We start from the raw sequence: 16,275 nt of genomic DNA on the forward strand, positions 1-16,275 counted from the left end.
TAGAAATCAAGGCTTATGTATCCCAAACATCCAAATAAATATTCAATGGGCTCAGGCCATGGAAGAGCTCAAAAAGGATTTTGAAAATCAAGTTAGAAAGGTGGAGGAAAAACTGGGAAGAGAAATGAGAGAGATGAAAGAAAAGCATGAAAAGCAGGTCAACACCTTGCTAAAGGTGACCCAAAAAATGCTGAAGAAAATAACACCTTGAAAAATAGGCTAACTCAATTGGCAAAAGAGGTTCAAAAAGCCAATGAAGAGAAGAATGCTTTCAAAAGCAGAATTAGCCAAATGGAAAAGGAGGTTCAAAAGCTCACTGAAGAAAATAGTTCTTTCAAAATTAGAATGGAACAGATGGAGGCTAATGACTTTATGAGAAACCAAGAAATCACAAAACAAAACCAAAAGAATGAAAAAATGGAAGATAATGTGAAATAGCTCATAAGAAAAACAACTGACCTGGAGAATAGATCCAGGAGAGACAATTTAAAAATTATGGGCCTACCTGAAAGCCATGATCAAAAAAAGAGCCTAGACATCATCTTTCATGAAATTATCAAGGAAAACTGCCCTGAGATTCTAGAACCAGAGGGCAAAATAAGTATTCAAGGAATCCACAGGTCACCGTCTGAAAGAGATCCAAAAAGAGAAACTCCTAGGAACATTGTGGCCAAATTCCAGAATTCCCAGGTCAAGGAGAAAATATTGCAAGCAGCTAGGAAGAAACAATTCAAGTATTGTGGGAATACAATCAGGATAACACAAGATCTAGCAGCTTCTACATTAAGGGATCAGAGGGCATGGAATATGATATTCCAGAAGTCAAAGGAACTAGGACTTAAACCAAGAATCACCTACCCAGCAAAACTGAGTATAATACTTCAGGGGAAAAAAATGGTCTTTCAATGAAATTGGGGACTTTCAAGCATTCTTAATGAAAAACCAGAGCTGAAAAGAAAATTTGACTTTTAAACAAAAGAATGAAGAGAAGCGTGAAAAGGTAAACAGCAAAGAGAAGTCATAAGGGACTTACTAAAGTTGAACTGTTTACATTCCTACATGGAAAGACAATATTTGTAACTCTTGAAACTTTTCAGTATCTGGGTAGTTGGTGGAATTACATACACACACACACACACACACACACACACACACACACACACATGCATGCTCACGCACACACACAGAGACAGAGAGCACAGAGTGAATGGAATAGGATGGGATCATATCTTTAAAAAAAATGAAATTAAGCAGTGAGAAAGAAATATATTGGGAGGAGAAAGGGAGAAATGGAATGGGGCAAATTATCTCTCATAAAAGAGGCAGGCAAAAGACTTTTTAGTGGAGGGAAAAAGAGGGGAGGTGAGAGAAAAACATGAAGTTTACTCTCATCACACTTGACTCAAGGAAGGAACAAAATACACACTCATTTTGGTATGAGAACCTATCTTACAATATAGGAAAGTGGGGGAGAAGGGGATAAGCAGGATGGGGGGGGATGATGGAAGGGAGAGCAATGGAAGGAGGGAGCAATTTGAAGTCAACACTCTTGGGGAGGGACAGCATCAAAAGAGAGAATAGAAGCAATGGGGGGGCAGGATAGGATGGAGGGAAATATAGTTAGTCTTACACAACATGACTATTATGGAAGTCATTTGCAAAACTATACAGATATGGCCTATGTTGAATTGCTTGCCTTCCAAAGGGAGTAGGTGGGGAGGGAGGGATGAAGAGAAGTTGGAACTCAAAGTTTTAGGAACAACTGTCGAGTTCTGTTCTTGCTACTAGGAAATAAGCAATACAGGTAAACGGGTATAGAAAGTTATCTGGCCCTACAGGACAACAGAGAAGATGGGGACAAGGGAAGGGAGGGAAGATAGAAGAGAGGGCAGACTGGTGATAGGGGCAATTAGAATGCTGGTGTTTTGGGGTGGGGGGAGGGGACAAATGGGGAGAAAATTTGGAACCCAAAATTTTGTGAAAATGAATGTTAAAAGTTAAATAAATAAATAAAAAATAAATAAATAAAATAAAATTGTGGTTTATCCTTCATTTTTTTTTTTCAGATCAGGTGGTAATGTCCTGACTTATGCATGAATTGGATTGAAGTGAGGCAGAGTTGCACAAAGTTGTCATCCTCACTCTCTTTCAGACTCATTGAAGTCTAATGACAGAACACAAGTCAGGATGACTAGCAACGATCCAGGCTGCAATGGATGACCTTGAGGTTTTCCATGTCTGACCAAATTCTAAACTCTCCACAGAGCCCACTTCAGCCACCTTCCTGACCATTGGAACAAATTATTTTCATCTAACCATTTCACCTAGGGGGAAGTCTTGACATGCTTGAGGTAGATATCCTCCTAACTGGCCAGCTGTTTGAGGCCTGTTGATTACCCTCAACCTGGTTTAGCCTGTCTGGTGAGAGCGTTTTACCAGGGTATGGCTGCTGTGCATGCTACAGATTCTTGGAGTCACAGATGAAAGTTTAAAATATGAAAAGGTTGGACTAAATGACCTCCAAAGTCTCTTCTAACCCAAAAACTGTGTGCTAAAACAAAAGAATAATGAGGAAATCTCAGAATTGCTCTTTTTGTTTACCCTTCAGATCTACATGCTGGTGACTGAGTACGATAAGTGTCTCCTCCTTTATTTTAGGCCATTGGAAGATGTCAATAAATGAAACCAGATTTTATAAGAATGTGTGAATTTTACAAAACCTTAAACTTTGCAAGAAACAAAGCCCACCCAAACTTTCATACATTGAGACCACTGATAAAGGACTAAGACCTTGATTAAATCAATCCACAACTAGTTTTCATAGGTCTAAGGTAAGTAGAAGGATTCTTTAATTCACTTGTCTCTCTGTGTTGCACAATTAGATTTGTATATTTAAATATAACACATTTATAAAATCCCTTAGAATTTGCAGATAGAAATAGCTCTCTAAATGATGAAGACATACAGAAAACATTGCTGGATTGTCTCCATTTTCCAAAAGCAACAAATTGTTTACCTTACCAGCAAAGATTTATGATTTTGTGATAAAAGAATATCTGTCCTTAAAATTGGCTCTTTTAAAATATTCTTGAATTACTGAAACCCAAACAATGTGCATTTATTATCCAAGATCAATGAGACTGGTAGAAGATTGTAATAACTTGGGAGAATAAGAGTTTGTTCCCTTTATACTTTATAGCTTCTTCACTCAGCCCTAATTCATTTGAAATTTTAACGACTTGGAGAAATATAGATTAGAGAGTCTTGGCTGAGACAGCAAATGTTTTCTCAGCTAACCCACTGAGAATCATGCCATTTAATATTAGTGTATAGGAAAGAAAATGATGAATTTATGGGGATGTTATCTCAAAGGTGTAAAGTCCTCTATAGATGAGAAAGTATACAATTCACAGAGATTACAAAGTGATCAAGAAAGAATAAATCTCAAATTCTGAAGATACTGGAAACCATTCTATCTCTGACCTTTCTGGGAAGTCAGGAAAGCCAAGTATGCTTAAATTCCCATTTTAAACATTGTGTTTTAAGTCATTAATCAGTTAACGTCAACGCTGACTGAAATCTGATCAAGAAAACAAATTATTCCAGGGATTTGGTCAAAGGTTACTTGTTAGTTACACTGAACGTCCACGTTAAATATTATTGATCTAATTATGGGAAACAACTTAATCTCTGTTTATTGTACATGAATTATCATAATCAAGGAGAACAGGCATAAAATACCAAGGCCAAAATCATGCTGAGTGAATTGGCATAGTAACCTATTACTTTGATAGACTTGGTAGCCAAATACAATAAAACCCAAATATAAATTTGCATATAGCTCCTTTCATGGGACTAGCAAGGCCACCAGGGAATGTATGGGTGGAACCAATGACCACTGTTCACTAATTCTCCACTTAAAATATATAGCATGCATTTCTTTCTTTAGTAAATCCACCCTAAAGCCCAAGATTATATAATCTTTTTATGTTACTTTACAGATGAAGAAACAGACCCACCCAAGTTCAGCTGTGACCATAGTTGAGTTTAGAGTTTAGGATGCCTGACTTTCCTGCCAACATTCAGTTGCCCTGCAAAAAAAAACTGATCAAAGATTCACGGCCCAAACAGGAGAGCCTTTCCCATTTTGTTTAATCAGTTTTGCCTCTATTGCTTATAAATGACCTCAAGGAAGTGATCTTTTTTTAAGGAAAACTCTTTTTTCTTACATGATATTAGAATCATTTAAAAGTTAGCTGCATATATGAGGTCTCAGGATAGCTTTATAATCCTAAAAACCCCAGGTTTCTGCTCCAAAACTCTAGGGAAATTCAGAAACCAGGTTTAACTTTTCTCAAGGGCAATGTCTGGGACAGAAACTTCCCTTTCCTTCTCCCTCGCCATATATGTAACATGCAGATTTTTTTTTAGAAGTGAATATGCCTTTAATTTTCCCACTGATGCACAATAACATTGTAAAACAATCTTCATGATCATTAAGCATTCATATAACACTTTATATCGTCAAAGTGTTTTGCAATAATTTATTTTATAGGGAACATAGTTCTATAATTCAAGTTTTATCTCACCCTACGTTAGCCTAACAATCATGGTCTATGGCATCAGATGAACAGATGGTATATCTGTTAGAGAAGCAAAGGTTGAACCTTATTAAAGCTTTTATCCTTTAATTGTTCATTGGTTTTTGACCTTTGTGCAGTTGAAACATGTTGTCTTTATCTTACGAGAAGTTAGCAAAGGCACCAGAAGAAGGCATTAGACAGGAAGAAGCAGGGTGCCCTAATACAAGTGTATTGACCCCTAAGTCCATCGCCAATGGCGACAGAACTTGAGACAAACTTAATACTTGTCTCCTCGTCACCTCTTCGACAATCAACTTATGGAATCTTATAGAAGTGGAATATTCCTCACCTATGATTGGAGAGAATTAAGCTAGAGCATGGGGTTTTAACCTTTATTTTGTATCATGGGCCCCTTTGGCCATCTGGTGAAGTTCATGAAATCCTTCTGAGAATAATTACAAATAACAGAAAATAGAAACTATGAATGCATGAAATAAAATAGAGGCACATAAAGAAAATCAATTATGATGAAATGCAGTTATTAAAGTGTTATTTTCTTTTTTAAAAAGAAAGAACCCATCGACTAGACCATGCAGCCCTTCACAAAAGATTTCTGAACACACAGCCATCAAAAATTCATTAAAAATCAAGCGCATAATGAATCCGAGGTGTTTCTGACAGAGGCTTGCCTATGTTGCATAGCGCAACTTCACTGCAGCCTTGGTTCTGACCACACAGTGTAGGCACTCTGTCTTGTGCATGCCCTCCAAAAATGCAAAAAGGGGTCACAAGTGAAAAAAGTTTAAGAAGCTATGAACTAGAAGATCTCTCAGTTGCTTCTAGCTCTATAATTTCAATTTCTGCAACAGTGAGGGTGTGGATGGGCAGGTGCCCACTCACTCATGTTAAAGATCAAATGAAGGGAGAGGGGCTACAAGGCAAGGAAAATGAGGCAAGTCATTTGTCCTGGTTCTGAATACTATCAAGTGTCAAGTATCACCATTCTCTACTGTTCTCACCTGGAATAAAAGCGAACTTCTCATTTAAGGACAATAAGCATGAGAAAGTTCAGAGGGCTAATATTCCCAACTTTCAACTTGGAGAACAAAATATAAAGACTTCACCGTTTTCCCACAAAATGCCACTATCACCTTGTTTTTAAAGTACTTATTGAGCAACTGCTGCACATAGGCCATTATATGGAGCTATGAAAGGATCTAAAAAACCAGTAGATAAAAAAGAAAGAGAATTCACAGGCCCTGCCTCCAAGGAACTTCCTCTCTAGTTGGAGAGGGTAAATGCAACTGAGAAAAGACACAAGACTCATTAGAAAGCAAAAATCACCAAAGACAGAGTATCAGGATAAAATGAATAGGGAAGCATTAAGGGGCTAATCAGATCCAGGGATCTGTGATTGGGATCCAAATTATAGGAAATCGGACTTGCCCTTTTAAATTGTCCATATTCTGCCGTGGAAAAGCTCCCAGATATTAACAACAGTCCTGGAAAGAACACTAGACTTGGAGTCAGTTCAAGTCCAGGCTTTGTCATTTATTAGCAGGGAAAGTCATTTAACTTTTGAACAAAGCTTCACTTTACTCAAAATAAAATGGGGATGATAAAAATGGAACTACATAGCTCACAAGGCACTATGAAGAAAGTGTTTTACAGACTATTAAGTAGTGCATAAATGTGAACAGGAATTCCTTACAATTTACAATTTAACTTGTCCCTCTACTATCCTGCATAAAACATAGGCCAGGTGTACCGACACACCCTGGGAAAGCATTCCCACTGACCCTTCCCACAATATAAAATCCAATGGGAATTATTTTCTCTTGACACTTATCCCACTCCCACCCCCCCAGATTATGTTCCAGGACACCTCTATGACCAAAATATAGATCTGCAAAGTATGATCACAGCCACCAGTGTAGGCATTGCTCAGTACTGTCATAGCAGCAAAGGATAGTTTGAAAGGGACCATACTTCACCACTGCTATCACTTTCCCAATCCTACCTTTACACTAAAAACAAGGGTTCTCAATCTTTTTCGCATCATGGACCCCTCTGGCATTCTGGTAAAGACTATGAACCTTTCTCAATACAGTGTTTTTAAATGCATAAAATAAAATACATAGAATTACAAAGGAGACCAATGGTGGTGAAAAGTTCTCAAAATATTTTTTAAAAACAACCCTCGGGTTACAAAACCCTATGCTACAGAAACATCCCTTGAAGGGAATAAGAATAGTAAAGGAAATAGGATGAAATGAAGCTTCCTATCATATCCAGCCTCTGCAAGCCAGAAGCCAGAGTATAGTACTGGCCATAGCAACAACCCTTTTTTCTCCAGCAGCCAAAGGGTGACAGCAATGGTGAGAAGGGTGTCCAGTAGAATAGTGTGATACTCACTAGTGGATGTAGATGCTGGAGACACATTCCAGGTAGTTTCAGGTATCCAAATGAAAAGTCATGAAAATTAGTTATTGGTAAATAGTCCAAAAGAAAATGCATCATAGGGTCATCATTCTAGTTCAGGAGTCACTTAGTGCAACCCTGTCATTTTAGAGTTGACAAAACTGAGATCTAGGAATGTGAAATGATTTCCTCAAGTGACTTATGCAAGGTCACACAGGTAATAAGTAGCAGAAGTGAAATTTGAATCCACTGCAGCTCTTCAGAAACTAGATTTATTATATCATGTATCACATATATCATGTATATCCACATATCACGAATAATACCACCTAAAAATGATGACAGGTGAGATTCTCCAAACAACTGTGACATTCAGATTAACGTCTTCCCATATACCCTGCATATGTCAAGAGGATATTGGGAGAACAGAAACAAGACCTGTACCCACACTATGAGACTGAAAATGAGAAATCCAAGGCTCTCTCCACTGTACCACTGTGCTTTGGACAAAGATTACTTCTGCCATTAAATAGATTCCCTCCAGTGCAGCTCGTAACTGTGACAGAGGTGATGTGCATTGGAGAAAGATCCCAAAGTGTCTTGTACCTGGGCACAAGATTACATCAGGTGGGCCCATGTTAAGAAGAAACTAATAGTAGAATGGGATAAAGAGAACAGCTATATGACAAGGAAAAACAGGTAATATGAATGTGGAAGAAGTACAGAAAATACATGTGGATTAGTGGTTAGAGATCAAGTGTGCTCGTCCTTTGTTGCCGAAGAAGATCATGCCATCAGAGAAATAATGACATGACTTGAACTTGACTTTGTTTTTTTTGAGTGAGGGAGAGATCAAGTAGAGAAAATAAGAAGAAAGAGATAAGAAAACTAGAGCTCAACAGCATGAGAGTCATGAATTCTAGCAAATAGGAGAGACATCAGTGGGCTAGAGAACTGCTGGGAACATGGAAGCATGTTACATGGCATAGCCTGGATATGGCAGGATAATTCCAAGACTCAAAAAGAGATTCATTATTCCTCATACTTCCCCCAATGTATTAGCATACTTTAGCCTGCCCAGCTCAGACTACAGGGAAAGAAACTGAAGAGATACATTACTTTGGACCCTAATCTTCAGCATACAGAGCCATGAATTTGAAATGTCTATGTCTTCTTGCTTAGGTAGGAAAGCAGAGGGATTAATTAGAATTTGATTTATTGCCCTCCTAGAAGCAAAAGTGATAGTAGCCATTTTTACTCTGTGAGTCACTCCCATTTATTTAACTTCCTATTCAGTCTTAATTAAATGCCTTATTGCCTTGGAATTCATGTATCTTTCTATGGTCTGATACAGAGACACTATTGGTTTAGGATATGATGCAAAATTGAGCATCATCTACATAGAGGTGGTAAGTAGAGAATGAAAAGTGAGATAATGTAAGGAAAGAAGAGAGGAGGATCAGGGAAATCCTTGAGAGTTACCTACCTTCAAGGATGAGGAAAATAATGAATGTTCTCTATTTCTTCAAATCTTGGTTAGAATATTTCCTCTCCAGAAGGAGAATCTTCACCCAAGACACCAAACTCTGTAAAACAGAGCCACTCCCAGCTAACTAGTTCCTTAAGGCTTAAGACAATTTTTTTTTAACAACCATTTTCTAATCACAACAGGCAAAGTCTATGTCAGAGACTTTATTTACTCCAACTTAAGGTTTGAATTTTGACTCACTACTTAATTTCTAATTAGTAAACTACACCCCATCAGCAGCCTTTTAGAAGCTTTCCTTCCAGTCATCTGCCCATTTTCTCAGGGTTTGGCATCCCTTCCCAGTTTCTCAGCCCCCAAATTCTTGGACTCCCATAACAATGAGCAGAAGAGGGTATGGGCAACAAAACTCATCCCAGGATGATTAGATATTAGGTAACATTCCTGCCTTTAATACGTATATTTGTCTATCAAAGAGTTAACACAGAATTGATATACATCTTTGTCCCTCTGCTAACACTATGCTAAAAGTAGGCTATTTCTCATTTAGACTATATTCTCTGGCAGATGTCCTACTGACACAGAAAATATTGGGTGTTGGAAGCATCGTATAGTCCAACTGCCTTCTGAAGCCCTAATAGTGTATATAACTAACAACTTCCTAAACAAAAAGAAAATAGAAGCTATTTAGAAATTGTCTTGTGCATTTAGTTCTCCTCAATGATTTTTCTCCCTTTTCCCCCCAAATAAAACAAGGTTTCTTTGGGCCCCAGGAGTTCTCTACCCATTTCTGTAATAAACCCAATAGTAGGATGGAAATACCAAAGCATAAAGGAAAAATAGGCATCTCTGAGGCCTGAAAGAAATGAAAAATCCAAAATAGAAAGCAGATGCTTCTTCAGTGGCTCTAAATACCTTGTTCCAAAATTGTCTGAAAATTAAATTCAGCAAGCAAAGTCCTTTTCAAGTTAGGAGACCCCTTTCCATCATCCAATGTGAGAGTACAGCTCCCCTGGGAAAGGTGAGTCACTTCATTTTTCATGTATGTGCTACATGTGGGTGTTTGGTGTGGGAAAGGAAGGAAGGGAAACCTTTTCAATAGAGAGAGTATGCTGGTTTCTGACACTGATGGATCCATCCGAAGAACAACCAGAGAAATGTTAGTTGCTTTGAAAGTTTTCCAGAACAAGGTTAATGTCCTACTTGGCCAATTTCCAGAAAGCCACACATTCAAAGAGCATTTGGATTGTTAATGGCTTCTCCTTTTACTCACAAAGATGAGAGAGGCAATGCTGCTTTTCAGTGCTTTCCTAAATCCCATCTGATAGTCTACAACAGTGTCCAGTCACCATAGAAGTGAGAAACGGAAACTGGTCACAGCTACAGATAAGGGGTGGACTTTGTTGAGACTAGTAATCCAAAACTCATATCCCGCTTTCATATAATACAAAACCTGCAGGAAGGAATACAACGCAATTATTTAATGTTAATTAATTCTTAATTCTGTCAGGTGGATTTTTACATGATTGATAAACCCACCATTCTGTCCCACCCACCATCACTACTGCTACCAACAAAGAGAACCTAATTATTTTTCATCATGGACTCATAATTCTGAAAAAGATCCTTGAAAGAACTCATCCAGGGGGCGGAGCCAAGATGGCGGAGTAGAAAGACGCATATACACCTAGCTCCGAACCACAACCCATAGAACATCGGTAAAAAGGAACTCACGGTGAATTCTGGAGTAGTAGAGGCCACAGCACAGTGGAGCAAAGGAGATTTCTGTTAAAGAGAGACCTGCAAACCTCTCACAAAAGGTCCGTCACGCTGCGGACGCGGAGCCCAGCCCAGCCCTGCCCCGGCCTGGCACCGAGAGGAGAAGATCTGAGCGGACTTCAGGGACAGGATCTCCAGTGGCCGCGCGGGTCCCTCCACCCACAGGTGACAGGGGTGAGTGAGAGGGTCTTGGCAGGTCGAGAGGGGAGTGGGGTGCCCCCATAACTCAGGCCCCCTCGGGAGGCAGTAGCTGACACAGCGGCAGACCAGGGCTCCCCAAGCAGACAGGAGCCTGGATCCGTTGTTGAAGGTCTCTACATAAACCCCCTGAGGGAACTGAGCCCGAGAGGTGGCCCTGCCCTGACCTGAGTACCTGAACTTAATCTCACACTGAATAGCAGCCCCGCCCCTGCGGAAGCCCTGAGACTGGGAAGCAGCATTTGAATCTCAGACCCCAAGCTCTGGCTGGGAGGATCAGGAGGCGAAGTGGGTGTGAAGAGAATACTCAGAGGTCAAGTCACTGGCTGGGAAAATGCCCAGAAAAGGGAAAAAACCCAAGACTATAGAGGGTTACTTTCTTGGTGAACAGGCATCTCCTCCCTTCCCTTCTGATGAGGAAGAACAATGCTTACCATCAGGCAAAGACATAGAAGTCAAGGCCTCTGTATCCCAAACATCCAGACTAAATATTCTGTGGGCTCAGGCTATGGAAGAGCTCAAAAAGGATTTTGAAAATCAACTTAGAGAGGTGGAGGAAAAGCTGGGAAGAGAAATGAGAAATATGCAGTCAAAGCATGAACAGCAGGCCAGCACCCTGCTAAAGGAGACCCAAAAAAATGCTGAAGAAAATAACACCTTGAAAAATAGGCTAACTCAATTGGCAAAAGAGGTTCAAAAAGCCAATGAGGAGAAGAATGCTTTCAAAAGTAGAATTACCCAAATGGAAAAGGAGATTCAAAAGCTCACTGAAGAAAATAGTTCTTTCAAAATTAAAATGGAACAGATGGAGGCTAATGACTTTATGAGAAACCAAGAAATCACAAAACAAAACCAAAAGAATGAAAAAATGGAAGATAATGTGAAATAGCTCATTGGAAAAACAACTGACCTGGAAAATAGATCCAGGAGAGACAATTTAAAAATTATGGGCCTACCTGAAAGCCATGATCAAAAAAAGAGCCTAGACATCATCTTTCATGAAATTATCAAGGAAAACTGTTGGGGGTATAAGCTCAGTTCCATGTGGACAGTCTTGGGCAGGTAAAGGTGAGGACTTCTAAACCTTAGAGTTCTCATGAGGCCCCCCAGGGAACAGCAGGGAATTGAGGTGTGAGACCGGGCTATCTCGTGCATTTCCGCCTCTTCCCATGGGAAACGTGCTGGGAGAGAGCATCCCTGCCCTCGAGATTGGCCCAGGGTCTAAGCACACCTATTGTTGTCTAACAGGCACGGTATTCAGGTGCAAACTATGCAGCCAGAGAGCTTAAGTAGGGTCAGGAAAGCCTGAAGGCGCTCTTAGTGCTGAGGGGCCCTTAGAGGACAGAAGGCCCCTCTTCCTTCTCTCCTCTCTTCTCTCTCCCCTTTCCCCTCTCTACCTCTTCCACTTCCACTTCCACTTCCATTCTTTTACTGTAAGATCTTTGCCTCCTTGGGAGATTTCTCTCTCCTCAGGAAGAATTGCCCCTGCACATGTAACCAAGACCCTGAATAAAGCCTAACCCTTGTTCGACTCTGGAAAGTCTCTTCTCTCATACATCTATCCGTTTTGGCCAGCCGAAGACCTGCGATAGGTAAGGTAAGACTCGGGTACCCCTTAGGCCTCTAGGCCTGACAGAAAACTGCCCTGAGATTCTAGAACCAGAGGACAAAATAAATATTCAGGGAATCCACAGAACACCGCCTGAAAGAGATCCAAAAAGAGAAACTCCTAGGAACATTGTGGCCAAATTCCAGAGTTCCCAGGTCAAGGAGAAAATATTGCAAGCAGCTAGAAAAAACAATTCAAGTATTATGGAAATACAATCAGGATAACACAAGATCTAGCAGCTTCTACATTAAGGGATCGAAGGGCATGGAATATGATATTCCAGAAGTCAAAGCAACTAGGACTTAAACCAAGAATCACCTACCCAGCAAAACTGAGTATAGTACTTAAGGGGAAAAAATGGTCTTTCAATGAAATTGAGGATTTTCAAGCATTCTTGATGAAAAGACCAGAGCTGAAAAGAAAATTTGACTTTCAAACACAAGAATGAAGAGAAGCATGAAAAGGTGAACAGCAAAGAGAAGTCATAAAGGACTTACTAAAGTTGAACGGTTTACATTCCTACATGGAAAGACAATATTTGTAACCCTTGAAACTTTTCAGTATCTGGGTAGTGGGTGGGATTACACATGCACACATGCACACACACACACACACACACACACACACATAGAGACAGAGTGCACAGAGTGAATTGAAGAGGATGGGATCATATCTTAAAAAAATGAAATCAAGCAGTGAGAGAGAAATATATTGGGAGGAGAAAGGGAGAAATGGAATGGGGCAAATTATCTCTCATAAAAGAGGCAAGCAAAAGACTTATTAGTGGAGGGATAAAGAGGGGAGGTGAGAGAAAAACATGAAGTTTACTCTCATCACATCCCACTAAAGGAAGGAATAAAATGCACACTCATTTTGGTATGAAAACCTATCTTACAATATAGGAAAGTGGGGGATAAGGGGATAAGCAGGGTGGGGGGGATGATGGAAGGGAGGGCATGGGGAGGAGGGAGCAATTTGAGGTCGACATTTATGGGGAGGGACAGGATCAAAAGTGAATAGAAGTAATGGGGGACAGGATAGGATGGAGGGAAATATAGTCAGTCTTATACAACACAACTATTATGGAAGTCATTTGCAAAACTACACAGATTTGGCCTATATTGAATTGCTTGCCTTCCAAAGGGAAGGGGTGGGGAGGGAGGGAGGTAAAGAAGTTGGAACTCAAAGTTTTAGGAACAACTGTCGAGTAATGTTCTTGCCACTAGGAAATAAGAAATACAGGTAAAGGGGTATAGAAAGTTATCTGGCCCTACAGGACAAAAGAGAAGATGGAGACAAGGGCAGAGAGGGATGATAGAAGAGAGAGCAGATTGGTGATAGGGGCAATTAGAATGCTCGGTGTTTGGGGGGGAGGGGACAAAAGGGGAGAAAATTTGGAACCCAAAATTTTGTTAAAATGAATATCAAATAAATAAATTTAAAAAAAAAGAACTCATCTATTTCCTAAGTTATAGTAAAAACCACATTAAAATCATTCTAACTAAATTCAGATATAATTTTTAAGACTTCTAAAGGAAGAAATTTCTTTGCCCTCCATAAATGGTTCCAATGTTCAATAATCCTCAGTAACTTTATTCTTAGGAAAATATAACCCAACATTTTTATGTTGAAACTTAAACTCCTCTCTTATTCTATCCTCTGTGAGAAAAGAGAGGAACCAGTCAACATCATGGGTGTCACTTACCATTTCCCATTTACTACTTACATCATTTCTTGAACATGTCGAGTATTTTGAGATACGGTGTGTTGAGCACAATGTACAAAAAGAAAAAAAACACAGAATTTGAGATTTTAAAGTGTTCTCAGCAGCCACTTTGTCCAACCCATATACATTACCACTTAAAAAATCTGTCTAGTGTCATCCAGTCTCTGCAATGAGACCTCCAGAGAGGGAGAACACTCCAGCTTTATAGAAAGCACATTCTACTCTTGGAAAACTCTAATTTTCAGGATGTTTTTGCTGACATCAAGCCTAGATTGGACTCTGCCAACTCTGTTCTGATTCCCTGCCTTTTGAAGCCAAATAGAAAAAATGAATTCCTTTTTCCAGGTGACAGATTTTCAAATACTTGAAGATAGCTACCATATCTCCCCTTCCCCTGAGTCTTTCCTTCTCCGGGTTAAACATGGCCAGACCTTTCAACTAATCTGAATGTAACATAGACCTAAGGACTTCACCAGCCTGGTTGCCCTCCTCTGGATATTTTCCAGCTTATCAGTATCCATCTAAAACTTTAGCACCCAGAACTCCAGACAATACTCTAAATGAGTGCTGATGAGGTCAAAGTCGCATCATATTAGAGAGTAGAATATTTTACAAACTGTACCTAATCACACAGTGTTCGGTTCTCGTACAAGTGCTGTTCCCAGATTCTTAAGGACTCTGCACTAGGCAGCTACTTTCCCACCATATCCCATATGTTTCATATGGTAGCTAATTGAAGTAATCTCTTTTGTGAATAGATGTGGTCATTTAACTTTTCTACCAAAAAGAAAATCTTCTATGGCTATTTTTTGCCTACCAAGCAAAGTTTAAGCCCTTACATTAAACATTTAAAGTCCTCCAGAATATGGCACTGCTCTATCTTGCTAGACTCATACCGTACCTGTCTACTTATCTAAACCTCATCCTTCCCTCATTTGCCATACACTTTATGCTCCAGCCACACTTTCACAGTTCCATGACTTTGCCCCTGCATTTTCCTTTGCCTAGAATGACCTCTCTTTCTCTGAGACACTTTTAACTATATTTTAAAGCCCAACCCATATGCTACTTCCTCCATGAAGCCGTTGGTTGATCTTTGCCTTTCCTACAGCATTAATAAGTAGTACAGAGGTAATAGTGTTGTGTACCCAATGGGCATTTAATAATTGCCTTTTGAATTAAAGAACAAAATAATGAAACGAATTTTATCTTCCACTAGTTCCTCTATATTAACCTTCATCTCTAACCAGACTAGGCCCCTCATAGTCACCAAACACTCCAGAGTCATTCCTGGCTCTAAGATTTTGTCTGTGCTGATAACTTTGCTCCTCTCTTTCCTCTTCCTTCCACCTATCCTTCAACACATCCTTCAACATGCTCCGTAACATCTTTGCCAACCACTCTATCATAAAGCAATGTTTCATTTTTATATACTTCTGCAGCAGTTAGTATCTATATCATTTATAGAACAGAATTATAGATACTATCAACCATTAGCCTATATAAACACTGAACGGACTTGACCTCACCCTAAGTGAGTACCTTCATAGACCTTGGCCTAAAGGGGCCAAGGTCTCCCATTGCATCCTGAGCCATCTCCAGTCATCCTGATGAATACCTGGTCACTGGATTCAGATGGCTCTGGAGGAGAAGTGAGGCTGGTGACCTGCACAGCCCTTCCTCACTCAAAACAAAATCAAGTGCAAGTCATGTCATCATTTCTCTGATGGCATGGTCTTCTTCTGCACAAAGGATGAACACAACAACAACTTGAGAGCAAGGGGTTTTGGGTTTTTTTTGCCTTTCTTTGTACCTCTCTCAGTGCCCCCCCAACCTCCCACCCACCCACAAAGCTTAGCACATTGCCTAGAATGTAGTAGATGCTTAACAAATGTTTGTTGACCAACTAGAGGAAAATTCATATTGAACTTGCCACAATGTACATCTTTTGTCTTTACAAAAGTTCATGCTTTTTAACACAAGAGAATAATAGGTACTTATATTTGTATTACATAGCATAAAAATTGTATTTGATCCTCACAACAGTCCTAGGAATTAGGTCAGGTAGGAATTCTTATTTTCCAGATGAGAAAACTGAGGCTCAAAGAAGTTAACTGATCCACCCAACTTCATATAATAAGAACCCAGGATCTGAATTTGGTCTTCTATCAGACCAATCTTCTTTTCTTTATGTCAACTGACATCTTGTGCCACTAGTGAAAATTTATTTGAAATGTTTAAAATATACATATATGTATATATATTTATACTATGTTGAAGTAACAAGTATTAAGGCAATAAGATTACTATAGATCCTATTCCAAAGGGAAAATTTTTCTTAGGATATTCATTGGCTAATAGTAAATTTGTCTTATCATCAGATACTAGAAAAGTAAAATAAGGTAAAACCTGGAATGTCATGATTTTCTGTGCTGAAAGCATTTCATTAAATCTTTTTTGTAGACAGAAGAAA

The sequence above is a fragment of the Notamacropus eugenii genome, chromosome 6, assembly GCF_028372415.1.
Source record: "Notamacropus eugenii isolate mMacEug1 chromosome 6, mMacEug1.pri_v2, whole genome shotgun sequence".
Lineage (NCBI taxonomy): Eukaryota > Metazoa > Chordata > Mammalia > Diprotodontia > Macropodidae > Notamacropus > Notamacropus eugenii.